Source organism: Phodopus roborovskii, unplaced genomic scaffold, assembly GCF_943737965.1.
Source record: "Phodopus roborovskii unplaced genomic scaffold, PHOROB, whole genome shotgun sequence".
Lineage (NCBI taxonomy): Eukaryota > Metazoa > Chordata > Mammalia > Rodentia > Cricetidae > Phodopus > Phodopus roborovskii.
The window spans coordinates 28,924,864-28,936,655 of NW_026126482.1; the positions used below are offsets into that span (position 1 = coordinate 28,924,864).

The 11,792-nt window shown below is 42.1% G+C and overlaps 1 pseudogene; it reads right to left on the reverse strand.

Annotated features, from left to right (window-relative positions):
• Nucleotides 1-262: 262 nt before the first annotated feature.
• Nucleotides 263-10,711, reverse strand: LOC127229100 (60 kDa heat shock protein, mitochondrial-like; annotated as a pseudogene).
• Between the last annotated feature and the right edge of the window lie 1,081 nt (nucleotides 10,712-11,792).

Genomic DNA, 11,792 nt, shown 5'->3' on the forward strand with positions numbered 1-11,792 from the left:
ATTCACCAGTGGTATCTAATGGCTAAGTTATTTCGCAGATATGTTTTTCATTTTGAGCTTTGTTGCTGTCTCCTTTCAAAAGCATGGCATTTTTGGTGACAGTGACCTTTCCAACTTTTCCTAAGTCATGAGCTTGAACATCGTTGAGATTCCACCTCTCCAGAACCCTGAACCACCAGTAGCAATAATCACTTCTTGCAGGTGTTTTTTTCTGTTGTCTCCAAACCCTAAACCTTTGACTGTCCAACCCAAAGACCAAATTTCAGCCTATAAAATATGGGGAAAGGACATATCCTTTCTCAGACTTCATACCTTCAATAACTTCTAATTCATCATTCAGGGGTTTTCCATCCTTTACTGTAATGATACACTTTTTTCCAACCTTTTTCATTGCATCAGAAATGGTGTTTCCAATGTATTTGTCTCCATTTGCAGAAATGGTAGCAACCTGAAGGATTCCTGTAAGGCGTAGGGTTTTTCCTCCCGCCGCTGGTCTGGTCCCGCCGCTGCCCCAGCCCCAATTAACACACAGAGACTCTGTATTTGATATAATTCTGTTGGCCCCGTACTAGTTTCTTATCGGCTAGCTCTGTCTTAAGTATTAACCCATTTCTGCTGATCTATGTATTTTCACGTGGTCTTCTCTTACTGGGGAGCCGGCTGCCGTACTGCTCTCTCCAGACTCTCCATCTTGTCTCCCTTTACTTCCTCTTTCCTCCTTGTTTCCTAGTCCCTCCTATCTTCCTTTCCTATTGGTCAACAGTGCTTTATTCATTAACCAGTATGAGAAACACACACACACACACACACACACACACACACACATATAATGGCATCTCCCATCAGATTCCTTTAGGGGATGTCACAGGTTTAGATTGTTTTCTAAGTTCAGCAATTGCAGCATCAACAGCCAATGTCACATCACCCTGGATTTCTACCACATTTGCCCCTTTGCTGACCTTCTCAAAGCCCTCCTTGGTAATAGAACATTTCAGAACAGTAGCAGTGGTAGTACTATGCCCAGCCTCTTTATTTGCATAACTGGCAACATATTGAACAAGTTTATCTCAAATATATATGTTTTTAATTATCCTTTAAGTCAACTGACTTTGCAACAGTGACACAATCTTTTGTTACTTTACTTTGGGACCTCCCCAGCTCTATTCCATAAACTCTGTTCTTTCCTTTGGCCCCATTGCAACACCTACAACATTGGGTAGAAGGCCTATAGTCTACATCTTGGAGTATTAAGTCTTGAGCATCCACACAAAATTTAGCACCTTTGCTATAGGCCCCAGTGAGATGAGGAGCCAGTGCCGGTCTGGTATCATCTGACAAAGGACTGTTGCTGGTGGTGAGACCACATAGCAGGGCAGGCCGTCAACAGGAGAGCCAGGGGCCCCATAACTCTTATACCTCATTCACAGAGGCAGCGCTTCTCAGTCAAACCCAGAGATCACTGAAATGGTTAGCCTTGCTAGCTTCTTGCTCCGGACATCTCCCTGCCTGTGCCTTCTGAGCCCAGGAAGCTACCATGTTCACCTGGCATTTGTGTGTGATCTGTGGATCCAAACTCTGGTCTTCACACTTGCTGGGCAAGTGCTTTACTCACTGAGCCATCTTCCCAAGACTTGAGTTTTTTTTTTTTGGTTGGGAGAGTTTGTTTTTATTACTGTTTCAGTCTTATTGCTTGTTGTTGAACTCCTTACATTGTTTGTTTGTTTTAATGATTTTTAAATTTAAATTAGAAACAATCTTGTTTTACATGTCAATCCCAGTTCCCTCTCCCTCCCCTCCTCCCCTGCTTCCCACCAACCCCCTATCCCATCCCATTTCTGTTCCCCAGGGAGGGTGAGGCCATCCCATGGGGGATCTTCAAAGTCTGTCACATCATTTGGAGTAGGGCCTAGGCCCTTTCCTGTGTGTCTAGTCTGTCCTTACATTGTTTATCTCATCTTGATTTAACGTTGGTACTTCATATGAGTCTATATATAGGCTTATTTTATATTTTCGTTCAGTGGTTTTTAAAGGTATTTTCTAATGATTTTCCAAATCTCATTGGGATCTGTTATCACATTTCCCCTTTTATCACTACTTTTCTTAATTCAGGTCTTCCCTTTCCTTTTTGTTAGTTTCACTAAGCATTTGTTGATTTTTATCTTTTTATTTGGAAAAATCTTGTAAATGCATCCTATTGTCATTATTGTGTGTATATATGTAGATGTGGGTGTTCCTCTGTGTATCTATGGGAGGCATGTAACATGGCATGTATGTAGAGGTCAGAGGACAACTTTCAGGAGCCAGTCTTTCCTTCCACTGTGAGCTCCAGGCATCTAACACAGGCTGACAGGTTTGCATGGCAAGTGCTTTTATCCACTAAGCCATTTCAATGACCTGTTGCTCATCTTTTCTTTGAACTAAATGTTTATTTCTGTGCTGGCTGGTTTTATGTCAACTTGGACACAAATGAGTCATTTGAGAGGAAGGAACCTCAATTGAGAAAATGCTTCCATAAGATCATGCTGTAGGCAGACCTGTAGGACATATTCTTAACTAGTGATTGATGGTGGATTGTCCAGACCACTGTGGGTGATGTTACTGCTGGGCTGGTGGTTCTTGATCCTATAAGAAAGCAGGCTGAGAAAGCCATGGGGAACAAGGCAGTAAGCAACACTCTTCCATAGTTCCTGCATCAGCTTCAGCCCCCAGGTTCCGTCCCACTCTGCGTTCCTGCCTTGGTTTCCCTCAGTGGATCTTGACTCAGGATATATAATCCAAGTAAACTTTTTCCTTCCCAGGTTACATTTGGTCATGGGGTTTTGTCGTCACAGCAACAGGAGCCTTATTGCAATTTTATTCATTTCTGACCTGATATTGGTTGCTTGTTTTTGGCTATTGACTTGATCTTGATTGCTTATTTTTGTCTACTGGCTTTGAATTTTGTTTGTTCTTGTTTTGACAGGGCTCAAAGGTACAGCGTTGTAGTATTTATACAAGAGAGATATTTCTGATTGTTCAATGCAGGTGCTTATAGCTGTGAACTTTATTTTTGGTACTGCTTTCATTGTATTCAATGGATTTTGGCATGTTGTGTTTTCATTTTCATTCAGTTTCTATGAATTAAAAATTCCCTTCTTAAGGTTTTTAATAACCTATGTGTTATTCAATAGCATGTTCCTTGGTTTCCATGAGCTGGTGTGTAGTCTATAGTTTCTCTTGCTGCTGATTTCTAGCTTTATTCTATTGAGTCCAAATAGAATACAACACATTATTTCACCTTCCTACATTTTTTGAAATTTGTTTGTATTCTGTTATATAATGTAATTTAGACAAAGTACCACAGGCTGCTGAAAGTCACATGTATTCTTTTTTTCTTTTAAATTTGTTTATTTCTTTTTTAATTTATTTTATATAACCAAGTCCATTTAAATGAAAACAAACATTTATAGACAATATTTGGGAATTTGGGCATCGTTCTTTCCAAACTACTTCCTGCTGGTAAGGGGCGCTGTCATGGGGGATTCTAAGAAGATGCAGAAATCCTGGCTGTAGAGTCACATGTATTCTTTTGTGTTTATATGGAATGTTCTAGAGATAATTTTTAGGTCCATTAGGTCTATTATATCATTTATCTCGAATGTTCCTATTTCTTTGTTAGGATAACCTGTCTTTAGACAAGAATGTAATACTAAAATAAAGCATCATTGTGTTAAGGATAATCTGTGTCTTTAAAACATGTTGTTTGTTTTACCAAATTAGGTACATTAAAGTTTGCTACATATATGCTTAGATTTGTAATGTCCACTTGATGGCATATTCATTTAATCAATAGGATGTGATCATCTTTCTCTTTTTTAATTAATTTTTGTTGATGCCTATTTTGTCAGATGTTAAACAGTGGTCTATGCTTGCTTTCTAATTTCATTAACTTTGAAACCTTTAATCATCCTTCTCTCTAAGTTTGCAATTGTCATTGATGGCAAGGTGCATTTCTGGGGTTATAAGGAGGTGGATTTTTTTTTTTTTTTTAAATTCATTCTGCTAGCCTGTTTCTTTTATTGGGTCGTGTAGACCATTGCTGTTCAAAGATATAAAGATATGTATTAGTTCCTGCTTGCTATTTTGTTGATTGTTTATGTTTTCCTGTTCATACTCCTTAACTACTCTTTCAGCATAGGTTAATTTTTCCTATAGCTTCCTGGTCAACAACTCAATTAGATATAACCCAATAGTGGCACTGGAAAATTGTCTCATTTGGTGACAAGAGATAGCCAGTTGGGGCTCTCTCTCCCTCATTGCTTGGCAATTTCATTTAATTTGCCTACCTATATATGTATGTATATGTGGAAGCTTCTACTGGATTAGGGCCCTAATATTAGCTCTCTCCCTGTATTCCCTCTCTCCTCCCCCACTTTCTTCCTCTCTTTACTTGATCCTCACATTCCAATCCCCCTCATACTTCCAAAACTATCTATTCTATTTTCCTTTTCCAGGATGATATATCTGTGCCTCTCACCCTGTCCCATACTCTATACCAGACCTCTGAGGTTCTACAGACTGTAGCTTAGTTATCATTGATTAAATATCTAAAAACCACATGTAAACAAAAAAATACCATATTTATCTTTCTGGGTCTGGATTACCTCTCTCAGGATGATTATTTTTCTAGTTCTATCCATTCACCTGTGAATTCCATGATTTCCATGTTTAAAATGTCTGAGTAGTAACTCATTTGTAAATGTGCCACACTTTCTTTATCCATTTTTCCACTGAGGGACATCTAGGTCATTCCCAAATTTTGTTTATTATGAATGGAGCAGCAGTGAACATGGCTAAGCAAGTATCTTTGTGCTAGGATGAAGCAACCTTTGGGTATGCCTAAGAGTAATATAGCTGGATCTTGAGGTAGATCAATTCTCATCTACTTGAGAGGCCACCACATTGATTTCCACAATTTTTTTTTAAACCAATGTGGTTAATATCTGTTCCTTGGTGGGATGAGTTTTGAATTTGTCCTTCCTGTGATATTTCATGTGACAAACTATGCTGCTGTGGCAGGCACTGTTTGCAATTCTGGTTCATTCTTATTACACCACATTTGAGGTGTGCATTGTCTCCATGGAGTTTAGGCCAATTACCTTTAGACTGACTTTTCAGCAGGGCTGTGCTGAGTGGAGCACAACTGAATATAGTTGTCAGTTCCCTCCTTGATGGGATCTCTGGCTCAGCAGTGTTATGCTGGAGACAGGAGGGGAGGGGCCTTACTGTTGGTTCCCACTGACCTTAGAAGCAGCTTGCTAAGTAGCTACCTCAACCCCTTTCCTCCCTGCCTACATAAGTGTGTTGGGGCCCTGGATCCACAGGTTCTGGGCTCTGTTGCAGCTCTTCCCTCCAAGGGTGTTCAGGGTTATGGTGGAGAGGGGGGTGGATGGAAGGCCTTGTCTGGCAGTTTCCCATAAACCTCAGTTAAACCTCATTTTGTTTCCGTCTTCAGCTCCTGGATGTCATGACCAGATATGGATCTAGTCCTTGGCAACCAGCTAACCACAGCGTGCATGCGTGCATGTGTGTAGACATGTCTTCTTCTGCAATTCCATTGGCCCTGCTGGGTCTCTCCTTCTGGCTGGCTGCTACTGAACACTCTGTAGCAGCTCCTGCCTTCTTTGCCAGGGGATTTCCCTTGGTTGGATAAGTTACTTTACAGTTACTGTATTCTAAGGTCTAGAGATTGTTGTGTTTTGATTATCCTGGTGGTTTCTTTCATTGAGTCACCCCGATCAGGTTTCCAACAGGAAGCCCCTGGTTCTGTTCCTGAACATGAGTTTCATCTTTGGAGTTCATTGCAGTGGGAAGTCAGTGAGGCATTTGGACTGAGTCCGGGAAGTGAGTTGGAGGTAGGTCCAGTGGGCCAAATGAATGAAAGGGGCAAAGAGGAAGCAAGCAGGTGATGATGGGGTTCCCGCTTCATAGACAGCTCACACTGTGATGGTGGGTAGAAAGAAGCCCCTGCTATCTTGGGCCATTGGATCTATAATGATGCTTTAAGTCAGAAAAGAAAATTACAAAGTACAAATTAATTTTGTAGAATCTACCTTTGGATGGAAATGTCATATTTAGTTGGCTGACTTTACCACTGAAGGTTAAGATAATACAGAGGACACAGGATGGCCTTTCAGGATGTACAGTCATTGTTCACTCTATTCCAACGAAGAGAAGAGCTCCTCCCACACCTCCTTTGAAGGCATATCCTCTGAGTATGGGTAACAGGGCTGGGGCAGCCTTTGGTCTATCTTATACCTTAACCTTTCCCACATGTACCCTTAGACTTTCTTAGCAGCACCTATGGCTTGGCTAAAGGAGTCAAATTCATTGACTTCCTGGAACAAGCCAAGTTTGCTTTTCCCTCACTGTAGGCTGTTGTAAGCTGGCTCCAAAGACAAACTGAAAGAATACAAGATTGTTTCTACTCTAGATCATTTTTAGTTTAACTGCAAAGACAAATAAGAGAAATGACTTATTGTCACATAGTAGGTGAGGTAGCATTGCTCAATGTGGTGGTTTGAAAGAAAATGGCCTCCAAAGGAAGTGGCACTAAGGAGGTGTGGCCTTGTTGGAGGAAGTGTGTCACTGTGAGGACGGGCTTCGAGGTCCCCTTTGCTCAAGCTACATCTAGTGACTATCCTCACCTGGGGTGTTGTGAAGTCTGTTCAAGAGTGGTGACAACTGAGCCAATGAGATCGGAGAGCAGCTGACCACCTCCCAACACCTGGTGTTAACCCAGTGTGTCATACGGAGAGGAAAGGACAGGGGTACACAGCTGGAGCAGACACTGCTCCTCAGAAGTGGGACAAGGGGAAGATGAGACAGGCGAGGCAGAACAAGGTTCATGAGGAAGAGATCATACAGCTCCCTGAAACACTGGGTGCTGTAGCTGGCTTCAGGCCCAGAATCGTGAGGTGCTGCTGCCTGCAGGGTTAGATCACATCATTTCTCCCAAGTCCCCTTCTGCTAGGGAGAAACCTCAAGCAAGGCCTCTGTTCTGGCTGCGTGCTGGCTATCTGCTTGACTTACCATGTGGCAAATGGACAGGCTGTGCAAGGGTAATGAAGAGGGCAGCTGAATCATGCCAACGATCCACTTGACATGGGCAGTGTTGTCTAAAAGTGAGCATTGTTCTTAGGGAAGAAATTATACAGAGAAGCTGCCTAATTGCTAGCATGGCTGGATCCTTGCCCCTCTAATTAGCCCCTGCAGGTGCAACCGGTTTGCAAAAACAAATTTGTGCTCAAATGCAAGCTTTCTGACTGCAGAACAGTGAAGAAAAATGAAGACTAGTTGAACATCTGTAAAGACTGCCATAGATATTTAGTGATGTCAACCCCAGGAGCATTTATTTTGCTTTCCGTTAGTATATAAACAACGTGCTTAAAAATGTGTTCCTGTCTTCTTCCTGATTTCTGAGGCTTCTCACTATGGGAAATTCTCAAATGCTGAAGCCTGTGAACAGAGAAATCAAGAATGGTGGCACCCACAAAAGGAGCTACTGGTTCCACAGTCCTTTGTGCTTGTTCAAATGACCTTGTAATGATGTGGTAGGCTGCGTGGAAAGTAGAATGTTTATGAGATGTTAGTGTACAATGTTGAAGTTAAGATGGCTATTTCCATCCCCTTAAACATTTAAAAAAGTTTTCATGCATACAATTATATGTTTGTGAGGATGTGCGACATTTCATGCAATGTGACTGAGTACATGAGGCTGACGATTTTCTTTATCGTTACTTGGAAGCTCAAGTTCCTGTCTGTCAGCTCTTCACAAGATAAACAATCGGTTGCTGTGAAGTGCAGCCACCCCACCCAAGCTACGGAACACGGGATTTTATCCTTCCCATGTTACTGTGTTTTGTGGCACCTATCAGCCAACCTCTCCCTCTATCCTCCCAACCTTTCTCAGCCTGAAGTAATCCATGTTCTACCCATATATATTTAAAACATCCACACATAAGAGAGAACATGCAATTTTTCCTTCTGTGTCCATTTTTACTAAACATCTTATTAGTATGAACATGTCTTAGTATGAACATGTATATACATATATGTGCATATGTAAGGGATTTATTAAGTGACTTATGGGCTGTGGTCTGGGTGTCCCAACAAGTCTTGCATCCTTGACAGAAAGGCCAAGAATCCAGTAGTTGTTTAGTCCTAATCAGGTGCTGGAGTCCAGGAGGGTCCTAGAGAGATGCCAGTTCTCAGTCCTCACTGGAATCCCAAAGAAGTAGGCTCTAACAGCAAGGAAGAAATAGGGTAGATGCCAGTGAGAGTGAGGGCAGGCAGAAAAAGAGCACAAGCTTCCTTTGTTCATGTTCTCTATGTAGGCTGCCGCCAGAAGATGTGGCCCAGGTTTAGGGTGGATCTTCTGACCTCAAATTTTCTTCACATGTGTGCCTATTTGCTTGGGTTTAGTTACTTCCAAATGCAGTCCAGGTGATAACCAAGATTGGCCATCATACTCAGTATACTGGAGTTCCATCTGTGGTCCTTCAAAGGCTGGGTTTAATCCTTTTTATGGCTGAATGTTATTCACGTGTTATTCTATATACTCTTTGTCAACTGAGAGTCATCTAGGCTGACTTGATATTTTAGAATCTATGAGCAGTGCAATTAATAGATATGGGCGTGCAGAGATTGCTTTGATATACTGATATTTTGAAAGACTGTTTTTATGACTTGAGGTAGTCCGCAGTGGGGGTTACCATGTAGATACTGTGCAGGCTCCATGCAGGAAATAAAATGCAAAACTTTTGTCCTTTCCCACAGATGGGTAGATGCTGGTAGATGGGTCCCAACTAGCCCATAGAAAATCGTTCCAATAGGAATATTAGATGGCATTTTTGTGAATCTTTAACTAGTAAGATGCAGCAGTGAAGACATGATGTGCACACTCAATTCCGCATCACACAGTGGTCTTTAGACTCTGGAGGAGAACATGCTGTTGTTAATAGTGTGGTGCGTATAGATGCCCTGGATTGAAAATACAACTTATCAACCATTAAATGTTTGGCAACCAACTCTATTAACATTAATAGTTTTTCTGGAATTTTCCTATGTCTAGAAATTGATCAAATAATAAATCAATCACTGATTTATATAATGTGTCCATTTCTATGAGTAAACACTCTGACTTAGTTTGCTTTTTATTGCTGCCATGACCAAAAGCAACATGGGGAGGAAAGGGTTTGTCTGGCTTACATATCCTGATCACAGTCTATCACTGAGGGAAGCCAAAACAGGAACACGGAGGCAGGAACTGATACAGAGCCCATGGAGGCTGTCTTCCGGCTTGCTTTCTTCCTTACTCAGCAACCTCTCTTAAATGCCCAGGACCTCCTGCACTAGGGGTGGCACCACCCATAGTGGGCAGGGCTCTCCCACATCAATCATTATTCAAGAAAATGTCCTGTAGACTTGCTCACCAGCAATCTGATGCAGGCATTTTGTTTACTGATATTCCTTTTCTCAGATAACTCAACTTTGCCTCAAGATGTCAAAATAATAATAACAACAAACAAACAAACAAAAAACCCAAACCAAAACAACAACAAAATTCTCACGATCTCACTATGGCTGGTTTCCAATGACCAATTTAAAAGAAGACTTAATGACTACCACCCCTACTTGGATAGCGTCCACAGGCTCTTCAGGAACAGTGGCAAAAAGCAGCATTTACATGATGTGAAGCAATCATGGAAACCTGGAGCAAAAGAAACACGTGGAGAGGAGAGGAGACAAAAAGTGCCTGCCTTTCAAAGGGAGAAGCACGTGTGTGAAAAGAGAGAGGAGATGAGGAGAGTCTAGGGTGGGAAAAACCTCAAGACTGTAAGCTGTGGGAAAGCACAGTGGCTTTTGCTTCTCATAAGACAGTAACTACAGCAATTCTATAGCTACATATCACCAGAGCTCCTATGTGTTTGGTGGGTGCAAATTTCCCTGAGCTTCGTGGCACATTCCTGTAAACTTAGTTATCCAGGAGGCTGAGGCAAGGAACTTCACATATTCAAGACTTGCTTGTAATATAGAATGAGATCAAGGCTAGCCTGGGCAACTTTAGTTCAGAAAGAGAGAGAGGGAGGAACGGAGGGAGGGAGGGAAAGAGGGGGGAGGAAGAAAGAAACAGAAAACAAGGAAGAAGAAGAGAGAAAGTCAGACAGACAGAAAGACAGACAAAGCCAGTCTGGGTAGGTATTTCAGTAGCAAAGTGTTTGCCAAGCTGTGTGAGGCCCTGGGTTCAGTGTCAGACAGGAAAGAGGTGGAGGAAGCACAGGATTGCATCCTTTGAGCTGAGATAAAGATGGTGTAGATTGCAGAGTTAAGGAAGGCGAGGTGAGAAGAGTTTAATGACCCACTGCAGTACTCTTTGTTAATAGGAACAAAACGAAAACCCACTCAGCCATCAAAGTGCTGCAGAAGGTTCAGTGAGATGAGAAACACTTATTTGTCAGAACTCCCAGGAGGCAGACTGCTGTGTTGGGAAGGACGTGTTGAAGCTTGAGCAAGCCATTGAGCATCCTAGAATGGCCAGAGCTTTTGCATAGGACGGTAGGTTGCACTTCCTTCTTTTCTGTGGGGGAAGAAAACCCCTTCAGGGCCTTCTGTTTCTTTCCAGTTACGGTAATTTCTGGTTCTCCGAGACCTGAATGATCAGGTCTGCCATATCTCTAAGGTTGCTAAGGATCTCCTCTCTTCAGAGCTTTTCCCACATGGCACAGAGTAAGTAAGCAAGCGCTGTCATGGAGAGAGCCTTGCACACAGCATCACATGGAGGGCTTCACACAGATGATCCCCTTTAATCCTCATATGCTTTGAGGTTGTTATTATTATCATGTTCCCATTTGCTAGAGATAATGGGAGGTAGGGAGCATCCATAGGGAGTGACAAACTCAGAGTAAAACAGCAACTTAAAAAAAAAAAAAAAAGACTAAATGGAAGGCTCAACCATTGGGATCACTTGCTATAATGTGGCTGTGTTGTATCTCCCCAAGTTTTGGGGGCTGGGAGTTTGGGCTCCAATGTGGCAATGTTGCAGGTTGTGAGACCTTGAAGAGATGGGGTGCAGTGAAATAGTGATGTCATAAGGCTTCTGCTCTGGGAAGGGATTGATGTTCACCCTATGGGAGTGTGTTGTTAGAAAGCAAGGCTAAGACTGTGTTTTATGGCTTCTCTAACATGTCACGATGCAGCTGAGGGGTCCTCATTAGAGTACTAATGCTATGCTCTTTGGACCCCTCAGCCACTAGAATTATGAGTGAAGTAGAAATATCTTTCTTTACATCCTCTCCAATATCAAGCACTCCATGGTAGCTACACAAAATGGACAAGTTACAACCCTTGGATCCACAGCCTCCCGGTTCTTGTAGCTTTTGCAAGCCTTCCCTCTCCATCCAAGCCCACCCTTTCACATCCCAAATCTGGGAGATCTTTATCAGTATTCCATGGCTTCTCTAACCAATTACTCTCCCTCTTTTTTGGTTTGTCTTAGAAATTTACCTATAATCAATCGCTGCCCAAATGTGTCCTTTCTTGCCTGATATCATATTCCATTTTCCCCTACAAATAATAATATGCTTAGGTGAAAGCAGCCATGTCTTTAGACTCCTGTAGCATCTTTGAACTAAAGTCTGAGAGCAGACACTCATCATGTACCTATTGGTAGGTTGGTTTGGATCTATGTTTTGTGACATTCTCCCATCACTTGTTACACAAGACACTAAGCTGGATATATGAAGATGAAGAAA